The sequence below is a fragment of the Mobula birostris genome, chromosome 22 (assembly GCF_030028105.1).
Source record: "Mobula birostris isolate sMobBir1 chromosome 22, sMobBir1.hap1, whole genome shotgun sequence".
In the NCBI taxonomy this organism is placed as follows: Eukaryota; Metazoa; Chordata; class Chondrichthyes; order Myliobatiformes; family Myliobatidae; genus Mobula; species Mobula birostris.
Window position 1 is genome coordinate 17,947,582 of NC_092391.1, and position 23,492 is coordinate 17,971,073.

General features: G+C 44.1%; 1 protein-coding gene across 6 annotated transcripts in view; it reads left to right on the top strand.

The window, feature by feature from the left end:
* Positions 1 to 23,492, top strand: part of LOC140186210 (hemicentin-1-like) — a 449,816-nt gene that overhangs the window by 58,125 nt on the left and 368,199 nt on the right. The gene's annotated exons all lie outside the window — the stretch shown is intronic.

Below are 23,492 nucleotides of genomic sequence, written 5' to 3' on the forward strand. Positions count from 1 at the left end.
CACTCTCACAACTGCGCTGAGTGGCAATGGTAGACTGTGAGGGGGAGAAAAAGCCATGATCATTGTACAATACTGTGAAAAAGTCTTAGGCACATATATAATATATAGCTTGGATGCCTGAAACATTTGCACGGTACTGCATTTGTCAACGTGGAGTAGAGGGCAAGTTTGTAAATCTGGCAGGAGCAAAGGATGTTGGGAATGGTGAGGGTGGAGCACCGTGGGAGGGGTGCGGGAGAGTTGGCAGAGAAGGAGTGCCAGGGACGGGGTGTGGCATGGATGCAGACACACCCAGCCCTGAGACACCAGGCAGGGTCATTTGATTCCAAACACTTGGTTCATTGATCATTACAGAACATCTCTCTGGTGCCTCCTGCTCCCTCCCCTCGTCCCAACCATGATTCCCCTCTCCCTGTCCCCTTCCCACTCTCAGTCCACAATAGAGACCCATATCAGAATCAGGTTTATCATCACTTACATATGTCATGAAATTTGTTCTCTTTTGCAGCAGGAGTACAGTGAAATGCATAAGATTACTACAGTTCTCTGCAAAAGTTGTAGGCCAGCTGAGCTATATATTTGTACCTAAGACTTTTGCACAGTATTGTATTGTATTTCAGTCCCAAGAGTGACTGCCTTGAAGGTGTTGATATTGCGTTTGTCTCACTTTTTCCCTCTGGGACTCGTTCAGTAGTTTGAACGTGGGGGAAGGTGGGACAACCAGCCCTGATTCCGTTCTGTCAACCTTTACCTTTCATGTGCGTGTCACCGCCTGCAGTTTGAAGTGATACCCTGGTTGCTACCCGCACTTCTCGAGTGCCCCCTGTGCCCGCAGTGTCTCGGTGACTTACAATCGTGGTTCATCCCCAGCAGCTGCTTGACAGAGGACCTTCTGATCTACGGGCAGCCCCCAGGGTCACACACCGAGGGAGATATTGAGTGCTGCTGGACAATGCTCTTCACCCATCTGCCTGAAACTTGTTGGTCTTCCAGCACAGCAAGATATCTGTAAGGGAACGCAGCTGACAGGCATATTGCAGGCTGTGGGAATACATGCTGAGGGAATGAAGCTCGGCTAGGAGCTGCCAATGTAAAGGCTCTCTGGGAAAGGACCACACACAGTCTAGGGTCCTTCTGTTACCACACAGGGTGGGTCTGAATCGGGTGAGCAAGCCCCTCAAATGTTGAAATGCCTTCTTCCCCTTGGGAGGCCACATAGGCGGCAGTGGTGCTTTGCTTTGGAAACAGTAAGTTAACACGATTGAATGTATTGACTGTGAATCTGAAAGTTTTGTACTGTTTCTTTTTCTGTTTAGTTTTTATTATGCATTAAGTTTACTTTTGAAATAAAGTAAATCATGGCTGTAAGTCAGAAGGCTTTGGTTTCAAGTCCTTCTCCAAAGATATGAGTGTAGATGGTGCAATGGATCTCAAGGTAGTGTGTGGTGGTGGTTGTCTGTAGTGTCTGATGAAGACAGAAAAGCTGTATAGGGGAGTTTTTAACATTGCCAAAGCTGTTCCACTCTCTCGACCTCAGAAGACCAGGTCCAGTGGTATGAACAAGTGGCCCAACTGGCTGCAGTGGATGACCATGAGGTCTCTGGTGCCTCGCAATGCCCTTCACTTTCCACGGAGCGTTGCCCAGCCGCCTTCCTGGCTGTTGGCTCTTAGTGTAGACCACATCCGCCCAGACGGCCGGAGCTGACTTCACATGCTAGGACAGCAGTGTCCCTGTCTTGCCGGGGTACGAGGCTGTCGGCTACCTTCACCTGTCGCAGTGGTGTACCGGGGTGTGGCCGTTGTTGTATGTGGACAGGTACTTGGAGTCGCAGATGGGGGCTGAGTGTCTGGTGGGGACCAAAGGTGAGCAAGCTTTGAGTGGATAGGACAAGCCCCTTCATCAGAGGTGTGACCCCTCCCTGGACACTCCATACACCCCATATGGTAAGGTACAGTATGTGTACTTTGATAATAAATTTACTTTGAACTTTGAACAATGTAGTACTTATCTCTGTAGTTAAAGTCGATGTCAGTACCTTCAAACTGCTCTGCAAGACTCCGACAGCATTTTGAAGACAAGTCAGTGAGCTGTCCCTAACGTGGCAAGTATTCTGCTGGAGGATCTCAGCTGATCGGGCAGCATCTGTGGGGGAAAGGAAATGGAAACTGATGCAGAGTTTCAACCCCAAACGTTGGCAATTCGTTACTCCAGATTCCAGCATCTTCAGTCTCTTCTCTCTCTCTCTCTGAGTTACACCTAGTATCCTGATCAATAGTTAATCCTCAAGCTAAAAGGTTAAGCCAGCTGGTGATGTAGCGGTATCCGTACCGGACTTTGAGGCCAGTGGACCTGGGTTCGATTCTGGCCAGCACCTTGCATGCTTTCCATCCGTGGTGGGTTAAGGGTCGAGCTGGCAACTCGGCCTCGTAAAAAACAGACAAATGCTAAAGAACTGGAAAGGTTGCCGCCCCGATGCACCACAAGGTGGGAGAGGAATAACTACAACAACAGACCAAAAGGTTGAGTGAGCTAGGGATTTTCTCTTTGGAGTGTAGGAGGGTGACTTGATAGAGGTGTATAAGGTTATAGGAGGCATAGATAGAGTGGACAGCCCGAATCTTTCTCCCAGGGTGGCAGTGATGAACTTTTAAGGTGAGTGGAGGGAAGTTTAGGGAAGATGAAAGAGGTAGGATTTTTACAAAGAGTGATATGTCCATGTCTTGTCTTGTCCATACTGCACCAACTGCCGCCGCTGGGCTATAAACATGCAGCACATTTATATGGTTAAGTGCCTTGCTCAAGGGCACAACACGCTGCCTTGACCTTCAGATCACAAGTCCAACGCCTTAACCACTTGGCCACGTGCCAACAAGGAATGCACTGCTGGAGGTGGTGGTAGAGCCAGATACATTGGGGACATTTAAGATACTCCTAGATAAACAACGGTTGAAAGAAAAGTGGAGACAACTCCAGGATTGGAGATATCTATTCTGCCCTTCCTCAAGAGTTTTCTTCACTTTCTAAAGCTAGACAGATAGACAACTCCAGCCTTGGCATTGCTGTAGGTGAAGATATTTTTATTATTCACCAATGCAGTACAGTACGCAAGGAGCTGGTGTAAAAAGACAGTGCTTCCCGATGTTCTAACGAAGGGCAGATTAAAATATTGATCGAAATTCCTTCGACTTCTAACAAGTGCTTCTGACTACCAAATGAAACGTACAAAGGTATGAAATGGCCAACCTGATGACGGGAGCTAGTTGTTCAACACCGCGATAACGAGCAATCAGCAGCAGCTGTGAGCCCACAAGGAAGCAGCGAGAACTCGAAATTAGGAATAAAATAACAATCCAGATCAGGAAAGACATAACAATGGGCTACGTTTGATCATGGAGTATGTCAAGAGATTGCCACAGTATCACGGGCCGAAGAGACCATCCTACGCTGTCCTGTTCTATGCTCTATGTTCTATGCTCTAAAATAAATTATCTAGGTCGGGGGGTCCCAGCCTTTTTTATGCCAAGGAACAATACCATTAAGCAAGGGGACAGTAGACCCCAAGCTGGGAACCCCTGACCTAGGTGGTTATCATTTTGTCGTTTGTAGGCGAAGGCTGCGCTGTAATTTGCTGTTGTCTTCCCAATGTTGCAGCTGTGCCTTCACAAAAGCAACCTCCACTACCCAGGGCACTTTCCACTGCCCTCCTCTGTCTCCAGAATCTGAGGCTAGAAGTCGTGCAGTCTCTCAGACACAACCTGGCTAATTCTCAGGGAAGTGGTTTGGATGGAGCACGATCAGGTTATGTCCTCACCAGCCAATCTTCTGGCACATTTAATGAATTGATTCGTGGAGGAATGATGATTGCTGGATTTAATCTTGCAATCAATGCAGATGCGTAAGCCTTTATTGGACACGAGCTACAGCCTTTTTCACTGAGACCAGACTAAGGTCACCGTTGCACTGGACTGTAGAGTCGTAGAGTTATACAGCATGAGAACAGGCCCTTCAGCCCAACTTGTCCATTCTGACCAAGTTGTCTACTTGACCTAGTCATACTTGACTGCACTTGGCCCACATTCCCCTAAACCTTTCTCATCTATCTACCTGCCTAAATGTCTTTCAAATGCTGTAAATGTACTTACCTCTGTTACTTCCTCTGACCTGTGTAATGTGAACTGTTTGGTTCTGTCTCAGGTGATTGCAAGGGAAGGTGGTGGGTGGCGGGGCTGGCACCGAATGGCTATAAGGCAACATTGGCGGCAAGGACCAAGAAGGCTGGTGGTGTGCTGGGAATGGGTGTGATTAACGCCCGTGCAGAAAGTGTCCGACCTTGGCCATGGCTGCCCTGCCCCGGCCGACTGTGTCAGCCGGCACCAACCACCGGTCCGGATTCAGAGTCGGCTCGAACACGACGGGTAACGCAGGAATTTGTTGGTTGAAGACATGAGCACAGATGTGTGGAATGAAACGTCAGGACAGTGCTGCAGATTTGTCAGAGGTGCTGTCTGCTCCATCAGGTGGATGTGGACCATTCTGAACAGCAACTTGTGCATCTTCCCACCACCCTAGCCAACGTTTATCCCTCAATCACTATCACTAAAGTAGATTACCTGGTCATTATGGCATGGCTGTGCACGGACTGACTTTACCACTTCCCTGTATTCACCAGTAGCTAAAAATAACTGTTAGTTTGTAAAAAATTGTGAAAGATTCTGTACAAAAAGAAGCCTCTCTTTCTTCAGTATGATCCACCACAAGGATAGGTCGTGAAAGGCTCTGCTTAACCAACGCATATATCTGTTGGCGCATGGCTAAATGGTTAAGGTGTTCGTCTAGCGATCTGAAGGTCGCTGTTCGAGCCTTGACTGAGGCAACGTGTTGTGTCCTTGAGCAAGGCACTTAACTACACATTGCTCTGCGACGACACTGGTGCCAAGCTGTATGGGTCCTAATGCCCTTCCCTTGGACAACATTGGTGTCGTGGAGAGGGGAGACTTGCAGCATGGGCAACTGCCGGTCTTCCATATAACCTTGCCCAGGCCTGCGCCCTGGAAACCTTCCAAGGTGCAAATCCATGGTCTCATGAGACTAACAGATGCCTATATATATATATATATATATATATATATATATATATATATATATATATAAATTCCTCTCTTCTGCATTAGTTGTCAAGTATCTCTGAAGGTTTTCTGGATGACCTGGAGACAGAGATGGAGCTTGGGGCTGGCTAATGCTGAGTTACACATAGTTGGTTTGTCAAAAAGTAGCTTGTCTATGGAAAGAGGCAGGAAAGCAGGAATTGTACCAATGGTACAACAGGAGGGAAAACAAGAGTTGTACCTATGGTAGGGGGCAGGAAAATGAGAGTTGTACCAAGGAGGTTAGTCCTCTCACATTGTGGGCTGGAGTGGGGGTTCATTTCTCCCGTTCCAAGATCAGTCATAGGGGAGCACTTGGATCTTGACGCTTTCACGATCCAAAGGTTCTTTGGAAGTTAAGAATGAGATATAAAACTTGTTGCTTATACAGGAGCAGAGAACAAACAAAGAAAAGACAAAGGAAACAAAGTAGTCGCGGTCTTCTCATTCTCAAACTAGAGAGAAAAAAAAATCCAATTAACCTATAAAATAGCCCGATTCAAGTGGCATGACACCTGCTATAGGAAACTTAAGAAGCTTCTAGAAAAATCCAGAAGCAACAGCACCATAATTATGGGAAAATTCACTGAACAATTGCATGGGTGATTATGTAAAAATACAAACAAGCATTGGAAAGTTAAACTACAAGAAAAATAACAATTCTGCACCCTAATCTATGACACCAGACAAGATAGGACTGAGAAAGAAAACAATCTTAAAATAATTAATAGATGGGGAAACTTAGTAGAAACTACCTCTACTGAAGTTCATCTGGGAATAAGGAAAGGAATGTATGTATTGGAAAAGTTTATGCTATTCTCTGTTTAACAAGTAACCTTGACCACCGTCTGAGAAAGGGCCAGGTTTTCACTTTATGGTTTCACAGCAATAGATCCAACATCTGGGGAAGATTATACTTTAACGAGGGCTTTTTCTTCCCCCCTTCTTCGTCACTTCTTCACATCAGCAGACTTTCCTGGGATTTAAAATTCATTATGGCAATCTCAGCTGGGTTCCATTGCCATGTGGAAGCTATTTTGCATTCCTAACTAATCAATCTCCATTCAGTGGCTTATTTGGAGCAATCCATGTTAATATTTGAGGGAATAAATTAACAAACATTATTGATTGTTCCATTGGGAATCATTGAAGAGAGTGTTGAAAAAATACCTGGTCTGTTGAAAATAGGGTTGCCAACTGTCCTGAATTAGTCGGGACATCCCATATATTGGGCTAAAATGGTTTGTCCCTCACGGGACCGCCCTTGTCCCGTATTTCCCCCCCTAAGGTAGAGCGTTCCTATGAAACCGTTCGTAAGCCAAAATGGCGTAAAGTGAAGAAGCAATTACTATTAATCTATATGGGAAAAATTTTTGAGTGTTCCCAGACCCAAAAAATAACCTACCAAATCATACCAAATAACACATAAAACTTAAAATAACACTAACATATAGTAAAAGCAGGAATTATATGATAAATACACAGCCTATATAAAGTAGAAATAATGTATGTACAGTGTAGTTTCACTTAACAGAATCGGGAAGATTAAGCCGAAACCGATTTGTAGAAAAAAATCGGCAGGTACACGCATGCGCACATCATGTATGCGCACGCAGGTGCCCGCACAAGGCTTCAAGGTCATGGTAGTCTTTCTCGGGGTAATCACAAGTGTCCCGTATTTGACTGCTACTTTTGTCCCTTATTTGGGAGTGAGAAAGTTGGCAACCCTAGTTGAAAAGTCTAGTTGGCGTTGGCCTTCCTACCTATTCCAGTTGTCGTTTGCTTTGAGAATGTAGGCCTGTAGTACCAATAAAGGCTTATCATGAATTCCCCTGATGTTGGGTCCTCCCAGAATGCAGTAACCTTGGCAACATATTGAATCGGCTTCTTCTTGGGTCCTGACTTCAATAAAGCAGTGTCCTGAACCTTGACCAATTCTCCAAGGTTTGGAGCAGCATGGTAGCTTAACGATATTACAGCACCAACGACCCACGGCCATCAGTGAGAAGTTTCTGCAGCTTTGTGGTTTCCTCCGGGTACTCTGGTTTCCTCCCACGTTCCACAGATATACAGGGTTAGCGGGTAAATTGGTCACATCGGCATCCTTGGGCCGGAGAGGCCTGTATTGCTAAATAAAAAATAAAATAATTTTGCAGACGGCAGGAAAAGGAAGAGGGCTACATTACATCCAGCAAGATCCTCTCTCCCAGCAACCCATCCTGAAACAATATCTGGATTCAAAGGAGCGTAATTTTACCTCATGGGACTTGACCTTACTCTTCCTTCTGCCCTCTCCCCCGTGTTGTCCAACTCTCATTACTTGCCTCATGCCTTTTCATCTGCTTCGCTGGGGACATTCCTTTCTGGCTGCTAACATCGGTCTTCACCTGAAGCAGGCCAAAGGGCGCCTGCAATGAATTCAGCAATTTTCCCGACTCTTCTCTTGTGAGGCATACTTGATGTGGAAAATCTGGCATCCATTTATGTCCATATTTAAACTCCTGTTCATAAGACCCTCGGATTTGATCACGTACAATGCGTGGTCTGCGGAAGCCAGCAGGTTACAGATCGAAGACCTTGAGAGGTGTAAACTGATCTCTGATCACTCATAAAATCCATTATTTCCAAAGTTGTTGTTTCTAATATATCACAATGGAAGGGGACTATTTATCACATAGTAGTCCACCTGTGAAGCATTAGTGCTTTCTAATTTAAGCCCAGACTAGCACTGCTTGTTATGGCAACAATACAAACATATCCTTGTCTGTCTGGCCTCAGGAGACCATGAGCTACACTTTCTAATTATTTTGTCTGTTCTGTTTTCTTTTTTGCCTAATGGATGTCCAGCATCCAAAACCCAATCTGGGCTTGAAATGAATATTTGATTTTCTTCCGGGAACTCTGGAAGATACACAGTGGCCACCTTATTAGGAGTCTCCTGTTCCTAATAGGGTAGCCACTGAGTGTACGCTTGTGCTCCTCTGCTGTTGTAGCCCATCCACTTCAAGGTTCGATGTGTTGTGTGTTCAGACACCACTGTTGTAACGTGTGGTTATTTGATTTACTGTCACCTTCCCATCAGCTTGAACCAGTCTGGCCATTCTCCTCTGACCCCTCTCATTAGCAAGGTGTTTTTGCGCACAGGACTGCTGTTCTCAGGATTTTTTTTTTTGTTTTTTAGACCGATCTCTGTAAATTCTAGAGACTGTTGTGCATGAAAATCGCAGGACATCAGCAGTTTCTGAGATACTCAAACCACTCTGTCTGGCACCAACAATCATTCCACAGTCAAAATCACAGAACACATTTCCACATTCTGACGTTTGGTCTGAAAGCTGTGAAGTCGGGATTTGTAGCACTCCCTGCAGCTCTTGCCCTCCCCTTTACTTTTATCCACATTCAGGCCAGATGTAGGATACACCAAAACCCAACATTGCCCCAAAATATCATAATCATGAAACACATTCTACCAGAATTTGCTACAGGAAATTTCTTGTAAACGCTCATTATGTAACATGTGGAACATATGAATTCGTTGTCCTCAAAGGTGTCAACTAATGCAAAGTAATACATCATTAGTTATCTCATTCTAATTGTTTCTTTGTGCTTACACATCTTTCAGCAGCCCAGTGCAGTCTTTAACAGTGCTCCCTTGTTGTTGCTCCTTTCCGCACCTTGGTGGCAACTTTGCCGTTTCCTTAGTATTTTTGTCTGTTTTTTATGAGGTCGAGTTGCTAGCTCGACGCTCAACCCAGCACAGATGGAAAGCCTGCAAAGAGCCGGCTGGATTCGAACCAGGGACCATTTGCCTCAAAGTCCGGTGTGGATGCCTTCACGCCGCCAGCCAGCAACAGTACTATCTGATACAAGATTAGGAGCTTGTCCCTTTCTTCCACAATTGTCCATAATCCTATTTTCCATTTTCCTTTCAGCTGATCAAACTGCAGCCTTTGTTTCTTTAACTGCTCATAATGGTTAAATTTTGATGAGTTTTTTAAATTTGTAGAGAGCATTTTAATACACCTACTTTGCCTATGTGCACCCAAGTTTCTGTCCTGCTGTATTTCTTTCAGCTATGAATACTACAAGCAAGCTGATGGAGGATCTCAGCTGGTCAGGCTGATGGGTAGTTGATGTTTTGGGTCAGTCCAGAAAACAAGGTCTCAACCTGAGATGTCTGTCGACTGTCCACTTTTCTCCACTGATGCTGCCTGACTTACAGAGCTCCTCTGGCAGCTTGTTTTATTTGCTCTAGATCCCAACATTTCAGAATCAGAATCAGGTTTAATATCACTGCAGTATGTTGTGAAGTATGTTGTCTCTTGTGCCTCAACCTTATGTTCATGTTTGTTTTAAAAAGAAGTTACTGTTTATGCCCCACATCACTCTTGCAGCTACCCAGTGGAGTTACCCAATTCACACTTACCAAATTGTTTGTTATTTTAATGAAAAAAATCCTTTCTGAAGTCTAGTATGAATTGTGCATTTTCAGACCCCATGGTTCCACCACTTAATTGGAGCCATATATTGTTGCGGCCACATTTTCAGATACTTGCGCACATAGTGAACCAGTGTGAGGTTAGGCTCACTTGTAAATACCAGATCTAACATCGTATGGTTAACCTCAGTTACTTTATTCACCTGCTGAGTCAAGAAATTGTCTTACATATTTCCAGAAAACATTCCAACTCTATTATCTATTACAACAGAGTACAACCCAAACCAAAAATCAAAAGAAGATGGAAACCTGAAGTAAAACAGTAAATGCTGGAAACACTCGGTAGATCAGGCAGCATCTGTGGGAGGTGAATGGAATTGAGGTTTTGGGTCTGACTTCCTTCATTAGTGTGTAAACTCGTTGCTTTGTGACATTTGCTTGACGTGTGCTGAACTAAGGGTCTGTGGACAGATTCTCTTTGTGGATTTCAGTTCAGAAAACTACTTGCTGAGCGTTTATAGTTTGCGTGATTTGCTTTTTTTTCTCTGCACTTTGGGTGTTTGACAGTCTTTTTTTTAAAGGATTCTTTTGGCTTTCTTTGTTTTGTTGTTGCCTGTTAGGAGATGTATAAGCTTGTATAATGTATACATACTTTGATAATAAATGTACATTGAACTTTGAACTTTTAAACAATCCTGCTACTAACTTCCAGGAAAGTTATGCTTCAGCTGGGGCATTTCGTTTAAAGGTGTTCACGATGTCTCGTGCAGAACCAGGACCAGAATGTTCCGTGAATGTGGCAATGTTTGTGTGATGTTCATCGTGGTTTCCAGGATGGTGCACATTTTGGCTTTGTGTTACCCTCTGGTATACATGAAGGCATCCCAGAGAGTAGGAAGATTGCCCTCCCTAGGCTTTAGGGTGGCATTTGCTTTCAGGAAGGTGATTTTTCTTGGTACAAAGCCTCCAGCCAGCAGATAGTGGATTTAGTTACATCAGTGGGTTGGCTTGCATCTAAATCCAGATATCAGGTATGCAAAACGAGATGGTCTATGACTACATTATCACTTATACACTATTCATGACGTAGACCACATTATTGCACCTCAAACACTATTATCCAACATTTATTGTAGATTCACTGTGCTGTTAGATGCTAATCTAAAGCACCTTACACTTCTCTGAATATTAATATGAAACATTTTTGCATTAATATCTAGTGGTTATTTTGCTCAACTCATTGGGTTAGAACTATCGTTACCTCCTGCAATTCATTCATAACCAAAATTAAAATGTGTCTACTTAGTTAAAGATTAAAAGATAAACTTTGTTTGTTACATATACATTGAAACATTGAAGCATCATTTCTGTCAACAACCAACACAGTTCAAGGAGGTGCCAAGGATCAGCCCGCAAGGTCGCCCTGCGTCTGGCGCCAGCATAGCTTGTCCACAATTTACTAATCCTAATTCTAATGGAATGTGGGAGGGAACCGGAACATCCAGAGAAGTCACAGGAAGAACGTAAGAACTCCTTACGGGCAGTGGCGGGAATGGAACCCTGATCTGTGATTGCTGGTGCTGTAAATGGTTGTGTTGATGCTATACTACAATGCTGCTGAAATAGAGAAGTGATTTTTTTCCCCCAAAACCCTTATGTTTGGAGCTGAGTATCAGTGCTGAGACTTGAGCTAAGGCATGTCTGTGTCAAATCTGCATATTATTAAAGCTGATTCCTCAGCAGTAACAGGAATTTACAGAATGCTTTGTACAGTTCACACGTCGCTGTCCAGGCAGTGAAAGCAGCTGGGATCTAACTACCAAGGGTAAAAGCTGAAGTCAGCCTGCTTTACTTCCTCAGCACCGTGACTGCTTTCTCCCTTCCATGCTGTTCTGAAGGCACTGACTCCAACATGAAGTGTGTAAAAAAAATTAACAATAGATCATGATGTTCCTCAAATGAACTCTGCCTTTTGGTTAGTTCCTCAAGCCTAGTATTGACTGTTTCAAGTGGCCCAGCTTCATCCCTGAGACTAACCTGTGGTGTTGCTGGGGTGGATCTGCCCTGAGGCTGTCGCACACCAGCTGGACCTGTTATCACGGCTGCAAGTCAGGCTACGTCCACACTAGACTGGATAATTTTGAAAATGCCGGTTTCGCCTAAAAACGATAGGCGTCCACACCAGGTGTTTTTGAAAATACCTCTGTCCACATTAAAACGGGTATTTGGGCGAGTCTCCTCCCTACTGGGCATGAGCAGGACACACAGAAAACAAGCGAAGAGGAAACGGTATACTTGGTGCACGTTTGCCCAGTTACAGACCAGAAGAACTTAAAAGGAAATTGCCAAACGAAAGTCTTGGTGCGCGTTTGTCCAGAAACATTTCCTACAGCCATAGTCTCTTCACCGATGAAAGGGACGACAGCTACAACTAATAAGGCTTATTACTGGGCAAAAGTGAAATTTGCTGTTACCTCATTTGTTTGCCTTTACTTTTGCCATGTCTTTATGTATTATTTTGCTGTATTTAACATGTGCAATAAAACAAGTTACTGGGCAAAAGTGACAATTGCATCTATTGAATGATTGCACAAGCAATACATTAATAAAGCACCTTGTTAAATGTATAAAACATGTCTGCATCAGTGTTGTCCTGTATTTCCATACAATGTTACATTAGGCTGCTACACATCTATTGCCAGATATTGTTGTGGTGTTGGAGGTTGCGTTCAAGAAAACAATGAAATGCCGCGCTGCCGCCACCATTTGTTCCGGCACGTCATGACGGCGTTTTTAAAATTAGCTGGTTACCCCATACACACTACAAAGGCCAACCGGCGTTTTCAGTTTTAAACACTCTGGAGAGTGTTTTAGAAAAGCTCAGTTTTCGGGGGAGGAAAACGCCGTTTCAGTGTGGACGGAGGGTCAAAACGAAGAGAAAAAGCTTTGGTTACAGATTTATCCAGTCTAGTGTGGATGTAGCCTTAATTTCTCAGTGCTGTTGAGAGAATGGGTTCTGCCCTTCATACTTCCTGCTCACCCTCTTCTGGCAATGCAGTCATTAGTTCATGTCCCTTGCTGAGGTTGCAAGAGATAGGCTCAGGCTTGGGGGTGAGATGGGGATAGTGCATAGCAAAGTTCAAGTATGTACAGTATACGTCCCCTGAGATCTGTTTTCTTGCAGGCATTCGCAATAGAACAAAGAAATGCAATGGAATTGATGAAAAGTACACACAAAAAAAGACTGACAAACAACCGATGTGCAAAGGAAGAGAAACTGCACAAATATGAAGATAATGAATAAATGAATAATGTTGGAAACAGACCTGTAGAGTCACTGAGAGTGAGTCTACAGGTTGTTTTCAGTGAGCAGTTCAGAGTTGAGGTGGGTGAAGTTATCTACGGTGGTTGGCAGGACCCTGATGGTTGTCAGTAGTAACTGTTTCTGGAACTGGTGATGTGGGACCCGAGGCTCCTGCACTTCAGCGGCGAGAAGAAAGCATGGCCACGATGGTTGGGGTCTTGATGCTGCTTTCTTGTGACAGCACTCAATTTAATGTTCTTGTTGATGGGGACGGCTTTTCCTGTGATGAGCTGGGTTGTGCCCACCACTCTTTGTAGGTTTTTCTGTTCAAGACCATTGCTGTTTCTATGTCAGAGCATGATGGAACCAGTCAGGATATCCTACACTATTCATTGATGGAAATTTGACAAAGTTTTAAAAGACATGCCAAATAAGTGAAAACTTCAGAGAAAGTTGAGGTGCTGTGGTGCCTTCTTTGCAATGGTTGATGCTCTGAAATGATAATGCCAAGTTAGGAAGTGAAAAGCATTGAACGTCCAACCTACTGCCCTCTATTGTGCCTATTGTCTTGTTTATTACTTAGATTAGATGAGATTATGAGGACACTCAGTCCTCGTTTATTGTCATTTAGAAATGCATGCATTAAAAAATGATACAATGTTCCTCCAGTATGATATCACAGAAACACAGGACAGACCAAGACTAAAACTGATAAAAACCACATAATTATAACATATAGTTACAACAGTGCAAAGCAATACCATAATTTGATAAGAGCAGACCATGGGCACGGTAAAAAAAAATCTCAAAGTCCTGATAGCCGCAACATCTCACGCAGAGGGTAGAAGGGAGAAACTCTCCCTGCCATGAGCCTCCAGCGCCGCAAACTTGCCGATGCAGCGTCCTGGAAGCACCCGACCACAGTTCGACTCTGAGTCCGTCCGAAAACTTCGAGCCTCAGACCAGCCCTCCGACACTAAGCACCAAGCATCATCTCTGCCGAGCGCTTCGACCCCGCCCTGGCCGCCGAGCAACAAGCAAAGCTGAGGACTCGGGGCCTTCCCCTCTGGAGATTTCAGATCATACAGTAGCAGCGGCAGGGAAACAGGGATTTCAGAAGTTTCACCAGATGTTCCTCTGTGCTCTCATGTCTGCCTCCATCAAATCAGAATTGTGCACGGCCTCCTACTTGACAGATAACAGATATTCATCACTGGAGAGGCCGCGCGCGCACTGCGTCGCATTGCCATCTTCTCCTCCTTATTTATTGTAATGCCTGCACTATTTTGTGCACTTTATGCAGTCCTGGGTAGATCCATAGTCTAGTGTAGTTTTTGTGTCGTTTTACGTAGTTCAGTGTAGTTTTTGTATTGTTTCATGTAGCACCATGGTCCTGAAAAACGTCGTCTTGTTTTTACTGTGTACTGTACCAGCAGTTATGGTCGAAATGACAATAAAAAGTGACTTGACTTGACTTGAATAATTGGTGGAAGTAGTTTCGGCAACAGCCACGCAACAGGGAATATTTGAAGTTCCCAAGGCTTTAGGATAATTCTTGACATTAATTTTCTCGTTTGATCTTGTTTGATGAGTGAATTGTTTTAAAGAGCAGGCACGCACACATGGAAGGAATGGCTCCGTGTCCTGACAGTCCTTGTGATATTGTGGAGATAATTCTCTCCAGGTGTGTGTGGGTAGCATCTTGTTACACTAGCCGGTGAGCTTAATCACTTCACACGGGCTGAGACGGGAGGCAAGTTCTGATCTCTCCCTGCGTGCTGTCTGCTCTACTGAAGAGCAAGACTTAATTATGTGAAGATTCTTTCGGGGCAGGAGGGAATGGCTGTCCTGTGTTCCCCATTAATATCTGCCAGGGTGATCCCCGTGGGAGGTTGTTTACCGGGGGCACTGGCCACAGCATCTCCAGCTGCCAGGTCTGATCCCAGGCAGCCACGGCACAAAATGAATAAATTCACAGATTCCACCTGAGCCGGAGAATGCAGCTTGTGCAGAACGACAGGAGTACAGGAGCCCAGGAATAGCGGGGCAGGAGGACAGGGAGGAAATGGGCTCTTGTGACCCGACTGTTCCCCTCTCCCCCACCCCCTTCCTCTTATCCATCAGCCCTAAGATTCCCACAACACTACAAAATCTGGCACATCATATCTCCATCCAACCCCCCTTTCTTAGCCTAGGTACATTATCTTCCAGCAAGGTTGCTTGTAAGTCATTTTTTCTTGCAAAGCATTGGAGGTTTTCAGTCATTACACAGTGCTCCAACAGGAAAGAATAACTGGCTATCAGTTAACTATCTATCTTTGATTGATTTATTCATTCACCCATTTATTTATTTATTTGTTTATTTATTGAGATGTAGAGAGGAATAGGCCCTTCGGCCCTTCAAGCTATGCTACCCAGCAACCCCCAATTTAACCCTAACCTAACCACAGGACAATTTAGAATGACCAATTAACCTACCAACTGGTATGCCTTTGGACTGTGGGAGGAGACCGGAACACCCAAAGAAAACCCACGCTGTCTCAGGGAAAACGTCCAAACTCCTGACAGGCAGCAGCGGGAATTAATAATCGGCTGTCCGGATGACAGAGCTTTGGGGCGAAAGGTGAAATATTTAAGGGGACTCTGAGGGAAAACCTCTTCACTCAGACTATGAAATGAGTTGCCAGTGGAAGTGGTGGATGTTGATTCAATTGTCACGTTTAAGAAAGTTTGGATAGAAACGTGGACGAGAGAGATTTGGAAGGCTATAGTCCAGGTGGAGGTGGATGGTAATAGGCAGAAACACTGACCAGCAAGGACTAAATGGGCCGAAGGGCCAGCTTATATGCTACAGTGTTCAATGACTCTATTTTAGATTTTTGATTGTGCAATGAGTAACAGTTAATAGATGATTTAGCAGTCAAAGGACATAAAGGGGAATGTGATAATTAAAAAGGTAGGGATTTATAGTAAAACAAAATAATTTACTTTAATCTGAAACTGGAGCAGTAAATCTGATAAAAAAAATTACAAAGGAGTGCCAACGATCCTTCTCGCCGTGACCATGTGGGTTTCCTCCAGGTGCTCTGGTTTCCTCCCACATACTAAAGACGTATGCGTTGATTGGTCACATGGGTGTAATTGAGTGGTGCAGGCTCATCATTGTGCTGTATCTCTAAATAATAAAACAAATATAACAATATGGGTGGCTATTGGTTCCTGTGAGCTAATCTCATAAGTCTACTTCCATAAGATACTGGAGCAGAATTAGCCATTTGGCCCATCGAGTCTGCTCTGCCATTTCATCATGGCTGATCTATTTTTCCTCTCAGCCCCAATCTTCTGCCTTCTCTCCGTATCTCTTCATGCCCTGCCTAATCGAGAATCAACCGCTGCCTTAGATATGCTTAAAGACTTGGCCTCCGCAGATGCCTGTGGCAAAGAATTCCACAGATTCACCACTCTCTGGCTAAAGAAATTCCTCCTCATCTCCATTTTAAAAGGACATCCCTCTATTCTGAGGCTGTGTCCTCTGGTCTTAAACTCTCTCACCATAGGAAACATCCTCCCAACATCATACCTGCCAATCTACAACTCTGCTGCAAATTTATCTACCTCATCTACCTTAGGCTTTTCTACTGACGTTGGGTGGGACGACAACGAGAAGCCATGGTGAAGGGTGAAAGGTGAAAAGTTTAAGGGGAACATGAGGGGAAACTTTTTCACTCAGAGGGTGGTGAGAGTATGGAATGAGCTGCCAGCATAAGTGGTGCATGCGAGCTTGAGTTCAACGATTATGACTAAGAGAAGTTTGGATAGGTACGTGGATGGTAGGGGTGGAGGGCTAGAGTCTGGGTGCAAGTCAATGGGTCTGGGCAGTTTACATTGTTGAGCACTGACCAGATGGACCAAAGGGCCTGTTTCTGTGCTGTCCATCTCTCTGACTATTCTGTATACTGCACACACCCAAATCTAACACCTGTATTCACCCTTTTTGATTTTGTCTGCCCTTTACGTTGCACCTCATCTTGTTGACTGCAATTTTGCCCTATCATGACCTCAGACTGAGAAGCACACTCCGTGCCAGCGATCGACTGCTGTTGGGTCATTCCTCCCGACAGTATTCGAAGTGAAGTACCTGTTGTTGAGGGGATGGCCACGGGGGTACTCTGCACTGACTCCTTAACCCCTTAACCTTCCTGACTGGACTGTCACCCAGTCTCCTGTGTCCTGAACCTTGGATGTAACTACCTCTCTCTATGTCCTATCAACCATTCAGCCTCCCAAATGATCTGGAGTTCATCCAGTTCCAGCTCCAGCTCCTTAACACAGATTGTTAGAAGCCGAAGCTGGATGCACTTCTCGCAGTTGTAGTTGTCTAGGACACTAGAGGTCTCCTTGCCTTCCAACGTCCCGCAAGAGGAGCATTCGACTATCCTGCCTGGCATCTCTGCTATCTCACCAGATCTTCAGACCCACTAGGTCTTCGTAGATCCTCCTCTCCTACACTGTCGTCCAAGAAGGAGAGATTTTTTTGAGGGCCTGCAGAGCCAGCTTTGTTGCAAATGATGACTCCTACCAGACCATAAGGTAGAATACTATCTGCAAGAAGCAACATAATAAAACTTGAACATCAGCACCATGTACAATGATCTCCAGAAATAATTTTATCAGGCACATTAAAAAAACCCTTTTGAGATAATTTGGTGAAAAGCAGTTTAGGAGAAGCCTAACATCAACCCACATTGATTTGTATGGTAGAAAACTTCGAGCTCTATTTGATGGCAATGTTATGCATTGATTTGCAGCATCAAGTAGGGTTATGCTATGGCTGCTGTCTCTCACTGTGATTAATTTAATTTGTACCTGGAACAAATTATATTAACTGTCTGGAACAGTGTCAGCTGAAGGACGAGGAATTAGCAACCTTTGTTTTACAGATGACATTGATCTAATCATTGGAGCTGTGACAGGTCTTCAAGAAATAGCAAAACTGCTGGCACAACAGGACCACACCAGATGCCATTTCATTGGCTCTTCACTCAGCTCCAGGACATCTGGACTGCAAAGCTGCCTACACCAGGATGCTCCTCATTGACGACAGCTCTTCATTCAATACCATCATACCCTCAAAATTAATCAATAAGCTTCAAGACTTTGGCCTCAATGCTTCTTTGTATGGTTGGATCCTCTATTTTCTCACTTGCAGACCCCAGTCAGTAGGGGTGCACCACAATGCTCTACTCAGTTTACACTTCTGACTGTGAGGCCAAGCACAGCTGTGATGCCATACTCCGGTTTGCTGACAACACCACCGTCGTAGGCCAAATCAAATCTGGCTGAGTGGTGCCATAACAACAACCTCTCTCTCAATGTCAGCAAGACCAAGAAGCTGAGTATTGACTTCAGGCAGAGGAAATAGGAGGTGCTTGAGCAAGTCCTCATTGGAGAATCAGAGGTGCAGAGGTTCAGCAACTCTAAATTCCTCTGTGCTATCATCTGAGAGGAATTGTCCGGGCCCAGCACGTATGTACCATTACGAAGAAAGCACAGCAGTGCCTCTGTCTCCTTAGAAGTTTGCAAAGATTCAGCAAAGGTTGCAAACTCTGACAAACTTCTGATATGTGGTGGAGAGTGTATTGATGATTGCTTCATGGCCTGGTATAGAAATACCAATGTTCTTGCATGGAAAATCCCATCAAAAGTCGTGGATATGGCCCAGTCCATCACAAGCAAAGCCCTCCCCACCATTGAGCACATCTACACGGAGCTCTGTCACAGGAAAGTAGTCATCATCATCAGGGACCCCACCACCACCACCCAGGACATGTTCTTTTCTCATTGCTGCCGTCAGGAGGAAGGTACAGGAGCCTCAGGATTCACACCACCAGGTGGGATAACTTCACTCACCCCATCATTGAACTACTTCCACAGCCTATGTTCTCGATATTTATTTATTATTATTATTTCTTTTTTCTTTTGCATATGCTCAACTTGTTGTCTTTTGCACATTTGTTGTTTGGCCGTCCCGTTGGGTGGGGTCTTTCATTGACCCTATTGTGTTTCTTTGACTTACTGTGTATGCCCGCAAGAAAACACATCTCAGTGTTGCATATGGTGACATATTCATATGTGCTTCGATAATAACTTGACTTTGAACTTTGCATTTTGAACTAGATGCTGGAGGAACTCAGCAGGTTAGGCAGCATCAATGGAAAGGAATAAAGAGTCAATATTTATTCCTTTAATGGCCCAATTGTGCTCGAATGTCTTATGGTGTAAGGTAGTGTAATGGATCCATCTAGGATGTTAGAGTAGATTCTCTTAAAGGAAGACACCTGTGCATCACTTAGTTTAACGTTGAGAGGCTGATGCACAGAGAGCCACTACATGGTCTTGGACAGATCGGTGTCAGGTTCCAGTCACACGGAGTGTAAGGTGACTGGAGATTCTTCACTGCTGTTGTGATGCATCATCATCTTCAGCCAGCTCCACTTTGAGGTCCTGGTTGGATCACTCTTTGTCCGGAACCTTCCCCTGGACCTTACTGCCATGGGCGACCCTACCAGGAGCTAAGCAACAGTGGCTAAATTCCGCTAGGCATGGCTCTCAGAATCTCAGGAACCCTCAAGACTTTCCACAGTGACAAGGTGGCAATCCTTGGAGGTGTAACACCACCATCTGGAGTGCCAGTCTGGTTTTTTGTGCTCAAGGGTCTGGAGTGGAACTATAACACTCAAATTCGTCTCTGCCTCAGGGTCGAAAGTGATGGCAACCGTGGCAACAAGGAAAGCTAAGCATGCCATTTCAAGGGGTACACATTGAGCGCATAGAGGGAATTTCCTCTTGAGAACCTAGCAAAAGCCAGGGCAGTAGATGTAGAGTGCTTCATTGATTCTGTTGTAGTTATTACTTGATAGGTTTGCTGAGTATGCCCACAAGGAAATGAATGTCAGGGTTGTATAAGGTGACATGTATGTACTTTGATAATAAAACTTACTTTGGACTTTGAACAAACCAGTAGAGAATGCAGTGTAGGTTAATTCCCAGTGTCAATGGAAACATGAAACCTGATATCATATAGAGCGTTTGAAGCAAATAGCAGAGACGTACAGTGTATTCACCCTCCCAAAACTTTGTTCACATAAATGAGTATTACAATCAGCAATTTTGATCAACTTAATTGAGAATTTTTATTTGTGAGTCACTTGCTCCTCTTTTTTACAACTGAGCCCAAAACACAGGGAAAATTGTAAAGCATGGAAAACTAAAATATTAAAAACTGAAATGTCAGCACTTCAAAAGTATTCACCCCCCTTTGCTCGGTACTTCGTTGAGCCACCTCTCACAGCGACTACAGCCAGTAGTCTGTTTGGATAAGTTTCTATTTGCTTTGCATAACATGATGGAGCAAGGTTTGTCCATTCTTACTTGCAAAATTGCTCAAGCAGTGCCAGGTTAGTTGGGGAGCGGTGATGGACAACAATCTTGAGGTCTTGCCAGAGCTACTCAATCGGGTTAAGGTCAGGTCTCCAACGGGGCCTCTCAAAGACATCATTCTTCATTTGAAGCCAATCCATGGTTCCTCTGGCAGTGTGCTTTGGGTCGATGTCCTGCTGAAAGATGAACTTCCTGCCCAGTTTAAGCTTTCTGGCAGAGGCTAGTGGGTTTTAACCCAGGATCTTTCTGTATTTAGCAGCATTCTTCTTCCCAACAATCCTGATCAGGTTTCCAGTCCCTGCTACTGAAAAGAATCCCCATCGCATGATGCTACCTCCACCACACTTTACGGTAGGAATGGTGTTTCCTGGCTGATGTGCACCACACGTGTTGCTTAGAAAAGCAGATTCTTGCCCGTAGAGACTTTGCAAAGTGTCACTTAGAAGATACTATAAAGGTTAGATTATGAGGACACCCAGTCCCCTTTTATTGTCATTTAGTAATACATGCATTAAGAAACGATACAATATTTTGTCCAGAATGATACCACAGAAACACATGACAAACCGACTTAAAAACTAACAAAAACCACATAATTATAACATATAGTTACAACAGTGCAAACAATACCGTAATTTGATGAAGAAGACCATGGCATGGTAATAGTCTCAAAGTCTCTCGAAAGTCCCATCATCTCACGCAGACGGTGAACCTCCAGCGCTGCCAACTTGCTGATGCAGCATCCCGGAAGCATCCGACCACAGTCCGACTCCGAGTCTTTCCGAAAACTCCGAGCCTCCGACCACCTCTCCGACACCGAGCACCGAGCACAATCTCTGCTGAGCGTTCCGACCCTGGCCCCGGCAACAGGCAATAGGCAAAGCCGAGGATTTGGGACCTTCGTCTCCGGAGATTCTCGATCGCACAGTAGCAGCGGCAGCAAAGCAGGCATTTCAGAATTTATTCCAGGTGTTCCTCCACGCTCCTCACGGCTGTCTCCAAATAATCCGGATTGTGCACGGCCCCCCAAGTTACATATAATCGATATCATTCGGAACGGCTGCGCGCGCTGCATCGCGCCGCCATCTTCAGATGTAGAAGGCCTTATGGTTGGATGAGACTAAGGTGAAACTTTTTGGCCTCAACACTAACGTACAGCGTAAATATAATACTGTGCATCAGCCAGAAAGTGCCAAGAGCAAGTAAGTGTCTTTGGTGAACCTGTTGTCCAGAAGAAGATGTTAATTTTAGGAGTAGTCTACATGAGGCTGGCTGCTCTCTCTCCACTAATACCAGACCACTTAGTTCATAGCATTCTGTGCCCCCGGCTACTGCCTAACAACAGGACTATCAGAACTTGCGGCTCTAACGTCATTCTTTGAGAATGAGACCGTGTCCAAACACCATGCAGGGCCCGATGAGAGCCAAGCCAATCACGAAGGTTTCAATTATTGTGTGGAGGCTGTGAAGTTATTATTTTAGCTGGCATTGGTTCCTGCAGATGATCTCACTGCAGCAGCAAAGTACTGTGGTGTTCACTTTCCTACTCAAATTAAAAAAAAAATTTGGAATGCAAAGTTGAAGTGAGGACTGCAATTATGTTTTATGTATTCTATATATTTTTTATAGAATTCTTGCTCCGTTGTAGGTGAAGCAGAAATCGGTTCCGTTGTGTATTTAATATTTTAGTAATATTTGAGTAATCTTATTAATATATTGCTTGATTAAGCATTCTTGTTTGTTTCTATTATTCATGACGGGTTATATGTATAAATACGTGAATTGCACGTGTCATCACGCCAGCACACGATACGTGTGCGCCCCGCTTAAAGTAAACTCAAAGTTACACCTGTATTTTTGGACTCCCATGTGCTTCTTTGAATTAGTTCAATGTTTTGAAGTTACAAAACATAACATTGGCCACGAGGAATTTTTAAAACGAACTGGAGATGGCTACTGACATATTGAAGTTGAGCGAGGTGTTCAAACTAAATAAAATGCAGCGAGGGATGTTGAAACAGAGTAGCATGTGTTCTTCCGAAGGGAAAGCATGAAAACTAATAAGAAAAAGGAAGAATTCTTGGGTTCATAAACTGCGAGTACTAGGTGATAATAATCATAAAAAATCAGAAATGGCTGGCTACATTGGGAAGATTGGCAAGTTTGATTACACAATTAGCTCATATATACTGAGCTATTGAAACAGTATTTTGAAGCAAATGAAATAGCCAATGAGAAGCCAGTGCCAATTTTACTGAGTTCATTGGGTTTAAAGGCATGCAGTTTGCTTCCAAGTTTGACCGCTCCAACCAGTCCTGCAGAAATGAGCTTTCTGATATTGTCAAAGTGATGCAGGAACATTTAGAGCAAAAGCCATTACTGATTGCAGAATACTTTATGTTTCATAAGCAGAATCAAAAGGGAGAGGAGTCCATTTCAGCGCATGTGTCTGAATTGAAGAGACTGAGCATCGTCAGTTCAGTAATTGGCGTTATGATACACTGAAAGATGGTTTAGTTTGTGGAATCTTAGCAGAAAGCATTCAAAAATGGCTCCTAACTAAAGCTCAGCTTATATTTAAAAAAACAGTTTCAATGGAAACTGTAGACAGCGACACAACTGAGTTGGAGTCAGGAATGAAAGAGCATGAACAAAACTGTAACAGCTAAACGGAAACCGACCTGGCCAAACAAATTCTATTCTCGTTGTGGCAGGGGCTCACATACACCAAACAAATGCAGATTTAAAGGCAAAACTTACAGAAAATGCAACGAAGTAGGAAACCTACAAAGAGTGTGTCGGGTAGGCAAAAATAAAGGGACTGCACAGGGAAGAGAAAATGCTAAAACGTCAAGTTGATGGTGATGAGAGTGACATAGGACTGCGCAGCCTTGAAATTTACAGTGTGAAAATTAACTGTAGACCAGCAATATGACTTACACCAGAAGTGAACAGAAATTTATTAAAATGGAATTAGACACTGGTCCGGCTGTTTCAGTCATTCCACAAAATGAGATTGAACGGCATATCAAAGGTAACAAACTGAAGCCTGCAGATATTCAACTAAGAACTTATACTGGAGAAAAATTAACTTCCGTGGTAATGACGTCAATAACTGTGCCACATTGAGCTTGTATGTGGTTAAAAAAAAAACAGAAGGACCGG